General features: G+C 44.5%; 1 long non-coding RNA gene across 1 annotated transcript; it reads left to right on the top strand.

The window, feature by feature from the left end:
* The first annotated feature begins 2,759 nt into the window (after positions 1 to 2,759).
* On the top strand, positions 2,760 to 10,405 carry LOC142827567 (uncharacterized). Its single transcript, XR_012902240.2, has 3 exons — positions 2,760 to 3,917; positions 6,228 to 6,412; positions 9,415 to 10,405. It is a non-coding gene; the product is annotated as an uncharacterized LOC142827567 (long non-coding RNA).
* Positions 10,406 to 12,224: the final 1,819 nt, after the last annotated feature.

Below are 12,224 nucleotides of genomic sequence, written 5' to 3'. Positions count from 1 at the left end.
AATTTCATCCTATTACTATTATTCCAATTTACAAGATCATTCAGATCTTCCTGTATGATTTCCCCGATCTTTTTCTGAATTGGCAATACCTCCCAACTTTGTGTCATCTGCAAACTTTATTAGCACACTCGACTTTTAGTGCCAAGGTCAGTAACTGTGGATTTCCCCACACCGAACTGGGTCCCAACAGAGCAGTAGCTGTCCAGTGTGGTAAGCTTCCAGAGGGCAATGGCGGCATGCTTCTGCAGGGGCATAGCAGGTCACAGTCGGGTGCCCTGTTGCCTGAGGGCAGGGGCGAGCCAGTCACAGAGCTCAAGGAAGGTGGTCTTCTGCATGCAGAAGTTCTGGAGTCACTCCTGGTCATCCCATTGCTGCAGGACGATGCAGTCCCACCAGTCAGAACTGGTCTTCCTCCGCCAGAAGTGGTATTCCACAATGTCCAGGAGACTGAGGAACATTTACTGCAGCAGTGATCCATATATATTAGCAATGGAGAAATATTTTATCTGAGAATAAATGTTGTTTTCTTTCTTTCTTTCTTTCTTTCTTTCTTTCTTTCTTTCTTTCTTTCTTTCACCAGCTGCTTCATTTCTCTATTCAGCAGCCAATATTATAAACTTTGGTTATACCCCTAGGTGATCATTCTTTTGGCCTTTACACACACACACACACACACACACACACACACACACACACACACACACACACACACACTCCACATTTTTTTTTTTACTGCGCTGTATTGATTGTGAACTATGCTGGATACAGTATTGATTGGCATCCTGGATTGTTGCATGAGGATTATTGCTAAAGACTTTTTATGTCCTCTAAAGAAGCACCTTTCTCCTTGAAAAGAAAAAAATGTTTTAAGTAGTATTTATCGCTCATTTCCAGGCATCCAAATTGAATTGCTGCTGTTTTATCTAATATGTATTTTAAAAGAATAAATATATATTACTAGGTGACATGTTCTTTGCATTAGTTCACTGGAAGCTGAAAACTCACTTTAAATTATGGAACAACACTGGAAAGCAAGCATGTTGTTATCAGAATATGTTCCTAACTTGTGATAATGTTAAGAACAAATATTACTATAGAATGGGGATTCAAATATAGATGGGCAGTTAGAAGATTTTGGAAAAGTTTTGGGAAATACCTGGTAACATTAAACAGCTGCCAATGGTGATACCCATCATGACAGTCTGTATCACTATATTCACCCCTTTTATAGGACTATGATAATTTCAAAGTATTCCTTGTGGGGAATCATTTGAAAATTCATAATTTGCTGATAATTATTATCTTAGTAAAATTTGTGTGGTAACATTGCATTTAAAGTTATAGGATCTCTGTATGCTATTACTAGACACATACCAAGTCAGAAGGAGGAGCCACAAACCAGTTCCCCAGACACAAAAGGCTAGCCAACAATTTAGGCAGGTGTCAGCAAAATCAAATAGCCATTCTTTGGCAGGAAAGAGGATGTGAGTGAAAATTTACATCTCAACAATGAAACAGTTTGGGGTCACATACTGATGTTCAGTCTCCTGAACTCAGCTGGATCTTTTTGTGCTTAATAAATTTTATTTTTTATTGTTTTATCTAAACCAGGGAGTTTGAAGTGTTTGGGAAAGTCCATTTGGGATAACAGAACTTGTGCATATTGTAGATATTAAATTAATACGAAATAATAAAAATGGCTATAACCTCCAGTTTTCCTATTAATAAAATGATGAAATTTATATTATTTTTATTGTCTAGGAGAAGGCTGGGTCATACAGGACTCACATTTCTAGGGGAAAGTCTAGGCCTGGGAATTTATTGGTGTTGTTCTGCAGCATAATTCAAGAGTGGCTGCCTATAGCACTCATAATATAACTGGGAGTAACTTACATGCTGGAGCCTTTGTGTGTGTGAGACCACGAGTGGCAACTCTCACTAGTGTAACCATGTGTCCTGTTTTTGCCAGGATAGTTTCCTCTATAAGCTCTGTCCTGGCCATCCCAACACATATACATATATATAGAGAGAGAGAGATGAGCATTTATCCCATTTGCTTTTGCCATCTTTTATCCTGTTTGCTCTTGGCAACTGATCAGTTGGCAAGAGCAAATGAACAAAATGTTCAATTCACCAAAAAAGTCACCCCTCCTCCCCCAGCAAGGTGTGGTTGAACATTGGGAGTATGGCAATGAGATGTGCTAGGCAGCAAGGCATAGGGGATCAGCTCCAGCCTCAGTCACAGGAGGCACAGAGCGTGGGGACTCTATTCTATTCCCAGCCATGAGAGTTGAAGAGCTGGGGATAAGTCAGCCACAGTCCCAAGTGGCACAGAGCTCAGGGTTGTCAATCCTACCCCCGAGTGGTATGGCACTTGTGAAGTGTCAGCTACAGGCATGGGTGGCACAGATTTTGGGGGGCAGCCCCAGCCTCAGAAGGCACAGAGTGTGATGGGGCAAGCCCCAGACAGGATGGGACATGAGATTCAGGATGGGGTTATCAACAACAAGCAGTATCAGCTCTGGCAAACCCTGAGTGCCAAGGGGCAGCTCAGGCAAGCCCCATACCATCCCGATTTTACTTTAGGAAATATGGCCACTCTAACTCTGACAGAAAAGCAGTGTAAAGGGCAGGTTGCAGCACTGAGGAGGCACAGCCTTTCATCAGTCTAGATCATGCCCTGAGTGATTTCGTACATTCATAATCACAAAAACAGTCATGAAGGCTCAACAGATCTTTCCACACTCATAAGCAGCTTGGGTAAGGAAGCTCAAATATGTTGAATTCCCAAGCATTCAGCAAGGCCCATCACTGGGGCCTGAAAGTTATTATTCATGAAATGTTATTGGGGAAGGGGAGTCCTTGGGTAGTCATTGGTTTATTGTGTGTTTTGTTATTTGTCATGGACACATATACCCAGTGCTTGAGATGAGTCATATTTACAAGTCCAAATACACAAATAAACGTACCCAAAAGGAGATGGATTATAATTTACCGTATTTGAGGTGAAACATAAATGTCCAATTTGACTTGACTGAGTCTAAATCCCCTATGGGCCAGACTGTGCTCCTCTTAAGAAAACCCAGAGAGGAGTCAGAAAAATCTGTCAGGTTCCCCTCAAGAATTTCTTATGAGATTTTCTATTAGGGGGAACAATTTGCCTCCCCTGTTTAAGAAAGCTGAGTGTCTGGTCTATACAACCAAAAGGATCATGGGTAGAGGGGCGGATATACCAGGCCTCAGAGCACTTCCTCCCTGGCAGCATGGGCTTAATAAAACCACATTGCCCAGATTTCTGAGCCAGGAGCTGAGGACCACAACCCCGTTTAAGTGGCATCATTTGACCCATTAAGACTGCTTGAACCATGTTATCAGGAGGGCTTGCTTGGGTTATGGCTTGGACCCCCACTGTTTGAGGGTTTTTCACGTTTTAAATTGTTTTATAGTTTTCCAACAATGCTCAGGAGCCTCTGAATCCTCATTCCTGGAGCCTGAATTCAGTTTGGTTCTGGTGACGGATAGGTATGCACTATGCGTGAAGGTCACACTATGTTTATGTCCCTGCCAGAAGGTTTTCTCTTGTCAAAGCATAAGGATGGACAGTTGCTTTGATACTGATTCAAGAATAGGGTAATATCATCATAATTCAAAAGCACTGACTACGGAGTTATATAATATAACTGGGAGTAGCTTACATTAATCGAGCATGTATGTTATTCCCAATTATATGAGTGCCATAGTCAACCGCTCTTGAATTATGCTGATAATACCCTTGAAAACACTGTCCTGAGGTCAGTATCATACTGCTGATATCCAGTGTCTTGATTCTACAGGTCACACACTGCAGTCAAAGAGTCTTACCTGTGTATGGGCTGCATAATAATGCCCGAGGAGAGCAGGTACTCACTGATCCAGACGTAAGTAAAATAAATGAGCTGTTTTTATGCCTCCAGCCCTCTATTTGAAGTTTACTGTAATATTTCATCCAATGTCTATTTGTCATATGTTTTTAAAAATTCATGCATGATAGAGTTTTTTTAGACTTTTTTTTAAAAAGAGGTTCCACAGTCACAGTCCTTTCTCCATTTCTAAAGTTTCAGAGAGACTAACATCAAAGGGAATAGCACTTTGCATGCCTTCAGGCCTGTCAATCAGTTATGATGATAAACTGAAAAAGATACATCTTCTGTATGCCAATCAGCTGAAAATCGTTCTGCATCTAAAAACACAAAATGTAATGAAATGATAATGATTTCATTAATAAATTAAACATGGCGAAGGTCATTTTAGAAAAATGTAAGACAATTTGTAGTTGATTAGAAATTGTTAAAAGCTAATAAAAAAGGCTGGTAATGGTTCAAATTAACTGTCCAAAATTTTAAGTTAGTTTTAATAAAGATACTATTGCACTATAATTAAATATTTATTGGCAAAGAAATTTAAAAGGCTGTAATATGCAAAATGAAGGAAAATTGTTTCTATTGTAATTTAGCCATAACTATCTACAAAACCGGTAATTAAATTCTAATTTATGGAACTAGTTATGAAAAATTTGGACTATGCAGCTGCTAATCTGTGGAATCCTTACTGGTCTCCATAAATTCATTCATTCATTCGAAAGACTACTTCACCTACAAGAGTATTGCATGTTGGGGGTTTTCTGAGGCCAGTCAGAACATCAGTATCATGATCTCTTTTTTCCACCTACTCTTGAAAGGGGAGGGAAGATGTTTGCTAAAGTAAAATTATTTACATATTTTAACAAAATCTTCAATAGTTTTGCAGCAGCATTAAAAAATAAACTAATCACGCAATGTTTGGTTCAGTTGACATAATCTCTTCACATTTTATAGTGTTGCACTGTTTTCCAAGCTATTCTTCCAGAGGTACATAAGAAAGACCATACTGGGTCAGACCAAGGGTTCATCAACCTCAGAGGTCAACAACAGGTACCCCAGAGGGAATTAACATAATGGTAATCATTAAGTGATTCATTTCTTGTTGCTCATTCCTAGTTTCTGGCAAACAGAGGCTAGGGACACCACCTCTGCCCATCACATATATAGTAGTCCAATGTCTATGAGTCTGTAACGCCGAAATGCTGGCTGTTCCCTCTGGGCAGTGCTGTTACCTGAAATTCTGGCTGTTCCCTCTGGGCGGTGCTGTTGCTGAAATGCTGGCTGTTCCCTCTGGGCAGTGCTGTTACCTGAAATGCTGGCTGTTCCCTCTGGGCAGTGCTGTTACCTGAAATGCTGGCTGTTCCCTCTGGGCGGTGCTGTTGCTGAAATGCTGGCTGTTCCCTCTGGGCGGTGCTGTTACCTGAAATGCTGGCTGTTCCCTCTGGGCGGCGCTGTTGCTGAAATGCTGGCTGTTCCCTCTGGGCGGCGCTGTTGCTGAAATGCTGGCTGTTCCCTCTGGGCGGTGCTGTTGCTGAAATGCTGGCTGTTCCCTCTGGGCGGTGCTGTTACCTGAAATGCTGGCTGTTCCCTCTGGGCGGCGCTGTTGCTGAAATGCTGGCTGTTCCCTCTGGGCGGTGCTGTTGCTGAAATGCTGGCTGTTCCCTCTGGGCGGCCCGTGCTGTATGGGGAGTGTGGGGCCCAAATGGTTGCTTGCGCCGCTTGCTCCTCCATGGTAGCCTGGCTCAGCGGTGCAGAAGTCAGCCAAGCACCACGGCAGGACAGGAAGGGAGGCGGGGTGGTGACATACATGGCCAGGGGGTGGGGCCTGGCCATGTACACCACCGCCCCGCCCCCCCTTCACTTCCCGCCGTGGTGCTCGACTGACTTCTGCGCCGCTCAGCCGGGCCGCCGTGGAGGAGCCCAAGCAGCCACTTGCTCTGCTTGTTCCCCCACGGCAGCCCGGCCAAGCAGCGCAGAAGTCAGCCAAGTGCCACGGCGGGAGGTGGGGGGGAGCAGTGACGTGCGGCGTGACAGCAGCTCCAGGCTCCGCCCCCTTGCCGTGAACAAGGAGAGAAGACCGACATGGAGGAGAGATCTGAAAATCCCGTCTTCTGATGGGCTAATTAGCTAGTTCTGGATAAAAGCCACTGAAGGACCTATCCTCAATGAATTTATCTAGTTCTTTTTTAAATGCTGTTATCTTGGACCTCACAGCATCTTCTGGCAAAGAGTTCCATTGATTGTTCATTATGTACAGAAATACTTCCCTTTGTTTGCTGCCTATTCATTTAAATTGGTGACCCATAATTCTTGTGTTCTCTGACATAGCATGACAACTTTCTGTTAACACGGGAGGCAGCCCCGTTCCTGCATTTGTGTTGAGTGGTTCCTTAAGAGATCATCAACCACCTATCTGCAATCTATCTGCTACAAACATCTGTAGTCCTGATCCCTTCGTGGTATGATCCTGGAGGTTCTCCAGTTTTGGTTCCCTTTGCCTGCAACAGAGATAGGTATGAGCTGATCCCATCCAGTTTATGGTCATTCAACGGTAATGTTAAGACTATCTTCTTGGTAGCCCATTTATTCTAGTTGCAGTCTGGGCTTAATGCCCATTCGTTTTGTAAATCATCGAGCTTTTTTAATTGTTTATTACATCTGTATATATTTCTTGTTATTAAATAATTTCTTAGTTCATCCTTTAAATATCTTTAAGTATCTTGTTTTACTGAGACTACAGGTGATAGACCTTAATTTAAGGAAATAGAACTTGCTTTGGAAGCTGAGGTCCTTAAACATTTCCTTTTAAGTTTTCTTCTGGTAATGCAGTGACAAATTTAATTAACGCTTTTTAATAAGTATCACCATCATAGAAGTATGTCCTCTGAATGGTAGCCAAAGCATGAAGGAGTATACAAATATTTAATGGATCTGGCATGTACATATCTTGCAACACCTGCTACAACAGTACCATGTGAACACCTGTTCTCACTTTCAGGTGGCAATGAAAATAAGAAGCAAACAGCACTATTTCCCATAAATGTATACACATTTGTTTGCCTTAGTGATTGGCTGAACAAGAAATAAGACAGAATGGACTTGTAGGCACTAAAGTTTTACATTGTTTTGTTTTTTAGTGCAATTACATATAAAAAAAATCTATATTTATAAATTGCATCTTCAAAAATAAAGGGATTCCACTACAGTACTTTTGTAACCCTTCTGCTGGGTAGGCCTGGCAGTAACCAGGGCTGGGTTCAATATCTTGAGGTCCATCTCACATAGAACTGGCTCGAGCCCCCACACAGTAATCTGGGAAATTCACAACCCCTGGGTGCCTCTGAGAGGCAATGCTTCCCCACTCGCAAGCACTGAGTCTGAGTGTAGGAAAGAAACATTTAAAGAAACAGAGGGTATGTATACACTACAAAGTTAGTTCGAACTAACATTAGTTCAAACTAACTTTCATAGGTGCTACACTAGCGCTCCGCTAGTTCGAATTTAATTCGAACTAGCAGAGCGCTTAGTTCGAACTAGGTAAACCTCATTTTACGAGGATTAAGCCTAGTTCGAACTAGCTAGTTCGAATTAAGGGCTGTGCAGACCCTTAATTCGAACTAGTGGGAGGCTAAGGCTTCCCAGGTTTCCCTGGTGGCCACTCTGGCCAACACCAGGGAAACTCTATGCCCCCCTCCCGGCCCCGGACCCCTTAAAGGGGTACGGGCTGGCTACGGTGCCCGTGCCAGGTGCAAGCCTGCCAGCACCCAGCCAGCAGACCCTGCACCTGGCACGGATCGAGCCAACCACCCGATGCCCCCCAGCCCTCCCCCTCTTCCCGGGACCAGGCTGTCGGCTCCCGGGAGCTTGCCCGGGACCACAAGAGGCGGGCACCCGCCTGGGCTACTGCGGACATCGTGGACCTTGTCCACGATCTCCGCACTAGGCACAGGAAGGTGGCCGTCTAGGGCAGGAGAGCTGCCAGCCTGGCCACCCAGGAGCAGGTGTGCATGAAAATCAAGGTGATCCACTGAGACCCCCGACCCTGAGCCCTGAGCTTACAGTGGCCGTCCTGGGTCAGACCAAAGGTCCATCTAGCCCAGTAGCCTGTCAGCCGACAGCGGCCAACCCTAGGGACCCTGGAGGGGATGGACCGGAGACAGTGAGCAAGCCATTTGTCTCGTGCCATCCATCTCCAGCCTTCCACAAACTTTGGGCAGGGACACCACTCGACCCCCTGGCTAATACCACTCCATGGACCCAACCTCCATCACTTGATCTCACTTCCCTTTCAACTCTGTTCTAGTTCTAGCCTTCACAGCCTCCTGCAGCAAGGAGTTCCACAGGTTGACTCTTTGCTTTGTGAAGAAGAACTTTCTTTTACTAGCTTGAAGCCTGCTACCCATTCCTTTCCTTTGGTGTCCTCTAGTCCTTCTTTATGGGAACTAATGAAGAACTTTTCTGTATGCACCTTCTCCACCCAACTCCTGCTTTTAGAGACCTCTATCCTGTCCCCCCTCTGTCTCCTCTTTTCTAAGCTGAAAAGTCCCAGTCTCTTTAGCCTCTCTTCATATGGGACCTGTTCCCAACCCCTGATCATTGTAGTTGCCCCCCATCTCCCAGCCTCTCTCTTCCCCTCTCCCACCTCCTTTTCCCAGTCTCCCCCAGTTTTGTTCAATAAAGACAGATTCCATTTTTGAACACAATTGTCCTTTATTTTGTACATCAAGAAGAGGGGCTAGGGAAGGGTAAGTGGAAGGAGGTGAGAGAGGAATGGGGCACGAGCCCCCGATGGGGAGGACTCGGCTGGCTCTGTGGGCTTCTGGGGGTGGAAGCTTTCCTGCAGCCCCCCGATTGCCCCGTCTCTCCAGATGGCAGCCTGCGGCAAGTGCAGCCGGGCTGATGGCCGAGTGGTGTGATGTGCCCAGTGTGGGCACTCTGGGCACTCCAAGCCAGGACTGGTTTTCAAGCGGGGCGCCCCTGAGAACTGTCTGTCCGGGGTGGGGGTCGGGACCCTTTAAGCACAGCCCTCGGCTAGCCTGAGACAACATCTCCACGCTCTAAGTCCTCCTCTGATGCCCTGCCGGCACTGCTTCCGGCCATCCTTTAGCCCTGTTCAGGGTCCACTTAATGTGGACATGCTAGTTCGAATTAGCAAAACGCTAATTCGAACTAGTTTTTAGTTCTAGACGCGTTAATTCGAATTAGCTTAGTTCGAATTAACTAATTTGAACTAAGTTAGTTCGAATTAGTGCTGTAGAGAAGACATACAGCATTAACTTGGGAAAAAAACCACAAACAGAGTTCATAACCCAAACATGAGCCAATCCCCCCCCCCCCCAGCTAAGAATCACCCGAAGTCCAAAGAGTCCGACACCCCAAAAGTCTCTGTCCCTGGTTCGTGCCACCCAGAGTCCCAAAGTTCACTTGCAGGGTTTCACCTCCCAACCTGGGTAGAAATGTTGGTGGGGGGATAGATAGGGGGCACCTTATATGAAACTCCATCGTGCTCCACCAGCTGTCTCGTCCCACGCCACTGGACACTCCGCTGAACGCCTGCTGCCGCTCCTTGCCTGCTGCCACAGCTAGTTGCCACTTCTCGCCTGCTGCCGCTCCATACCACACCTCCGGTCACCGCTCCTCGCCTGCTGCCACTCCACGCCACACCGCCGGTCACTGCTCCTCGCCTGCTGCCAATCCACGCCACACCGCCGGTCGCTGCTCCTCGCCTGCTGCCAATCCACCCCATGCCGCTGGTTGCCGCTCCTCGCCTGCCGCCGCTCCACGCCACGTCACTGGTCGCCGCTCCTTGCCTGCCGCCGCTCCACGCCACGCCACTGGTCGCCGCCACTTCACTGGCTGCAATAGGTCTGGCTCTCAGCCAAACCAGTGATTTTAGCTCTCAGTGATTTCAGCTCTTTAGCCACAGCTGGACTGGCCAAGGAATCCAGCTTCCACTGGACTAGCAAAAGAAAAGACTCCTCAGGGAGTCTGCTTTAGGTCTGTCCTTAAAACAAAGGGGGAAAGGGGCAGGTTGGGTCAGTCTCACAACTCACACCTGGCAGGTGTGAAACAGGCTGACTCAAGTCCTTTAACCCTTCCCTCAAGTATGGAAGGGGGGAGGCTTGTTCCTCCTAGACCTCTTACCATGATGGTGGTGTGTCTCCTGCAAGCACTGATGGCATGTTTTACAGTTCCCACATTCCATTCCAACACTGACCCTCCATCAGCCCTTGCTGAATGGGATTTACATAGCCACACCTCGGATTTTCTCCTGAGCTGTATTTACATATCAACAGTTAACAGTTAATTACCTTGCAGAGCTAAACAATTGTAGTAGGCACACCCACCCCTCGTTTTAGCTGGCTGATAGCAAGCAGCAGTTCAGCCCCTGCTTACACTTGTATGGGGTAAACTGAAAAATACTACTTCTGTTTATGATTTTTACAGTGCGAATATTTGTAATAAAAATAAAGTGAGCACTGTATGCTTTGTATTCTGTAGTCTAATTGAAACTGATATATTTGATAATGTAGAAAACCATTCAAAATATTTAATAAATTTTCAATTGAAATTCTATTGTTGTTTAACAATTATATTAATCACAATTAATTTTAATCATGATTAATTTTTTTGAATTTGTGATTAATTGGCAGCTGTGCTCTAGAAATAAAAAATAATTCTTTTTTCATGGAGAAATTAATAGGTGTTACTCTTATTTATAGATTTACCAAAGTCTTAGTTCTTCTATCCTTCTGTTTTCTAAAATAATATTAAAAAAGAGACTGGAAACCATTTAAGAAATTGATCTGATAGCTTCAGAAACACAAAGGTTCCTCTTAGTACTGTACAGTGTGTACTTGTTAAACATATGGAATTATTGGTTGAAAATAAATGAAACGGTTCTGTCTGATACCATCTCTGTAATGCCTAGCACATATACATTTTGTACTGCTTTATCATGCCTTTGATATAGCAATATACACAATATTTCTCTCTGAAAAATAAGTACAATGTACTTTCCTCTCCCCTTACAGGCAGAGGCACCGTTTCTGCTCAGCCTACTTAAACAAGTAGACCCATTTGCCTTCAATAGGATTATTCACCCAAGTAAGGTAAACAAGATTTGGAAAATACTTTTTAAACTGTAATTTATCATCTTGAATACGATTTATAAATCTTTGGGTAGATGGAAGAGAAATACTCTCTAATTTAGAAGTAATATTTTAGAGGTATAAAAACAGTAGATACCCACTATTTTAGGTTGATATCTAAGACAAAATGAGTACCCAAAATAATACAAAAAATCTACCCACCACCTCTTTGTTAGGGCCTTTCATGGCAAACTGGTTAAAAGTAGTGCCTGCACAGGAATCACTTGTAACCTACCAATATTTCTCACTAGATAATTTGTGTAAAGTATGTTGTGTAAGTGCTAAGTAACCCTACATTGGATTGGATGGCATTAAAGGACGATATGAGGCTCATGTAGCCAGTACCTCTCTGCTGCTCATGCTCTAACCTGAGGAAAGGTTAAAAAAAAAAAAAAAAAAAGCAACCCAGCTCAAATGAGAGGAGGCTGCAGAAGAAGCCAGACCTACCCTGAAATCTCCTGATACAAGCTCAGAAAAGCCTCCCCAAGGAAATCTTACCATATGTGGAGCCCACATGGAGGTGATGTTTGGTTGATTTTTCATTTTCTTTTCACTTTATATTATTGGACTGGAAGCTGGGAGAGAAAAGAAGGTAGGAAGAGACCTCCCAGGAAGTGTAACTTGGAGGTCACATTCAGGCCCCAGACAGGCTCTGACACAGAGCTCGGTGGAGTGAGTGGGACCAGGCTCCTCTACCACTGCCTCTACGATTTAAGGTGCCCAAGCCACTTGCCTACCTCATTGCACCCCCTGGTTAAAAGACAGCCTGCAGGAGGTAGGCTGCAAAGAGGAGGTGGCACTGAGAACATTAACTACTAGGCAACCGAATCTCTGAGGAGTACTACAGATGCCTAAAATGAACAGCTGGCACACAGATCCAGTAGAACTACCTTTCCTAAGTAGTAGCTACAAACTGAATGGGAATTTGAAGAATGATTTATGCAGTCCAGTTAGCCAATAGCTAAGTGAAATTCACTACTATGCAAAGCTATGGACATAAAAATTGCGGGCACTCCCTGTTGTCCTTAAAACATAACTTTTCATACAAAGGCCTTGTGCAGCCCCTCTGGATAGGGGTGAATTTCAAAATAAACAAGCCCTATTTACTCTATTTTGAAGATGTAAGTGGCACTTGAGTTGAAATGTCCTGACTATTTCAGTTGAAAATGGTCAG

This window comes from Pelodiscus sinensis, chromosome 3 (assembly GCF_052426305.1).
Source record: "Pelodiscus sinensis isolate ZL-2025 chromosome 3, ASM5242630v1, whole genome shotgun sequence".
NCBI lineage: Eukaryota > Metazoa > Chordata > Testudines > Trionychidae > Pelodiscus > Pelodiscus sinensis.
Note: the sequence above shows the minus strand (reverse complement) of the source record. Positions and strands in the feature narration are given on the sequence as shown.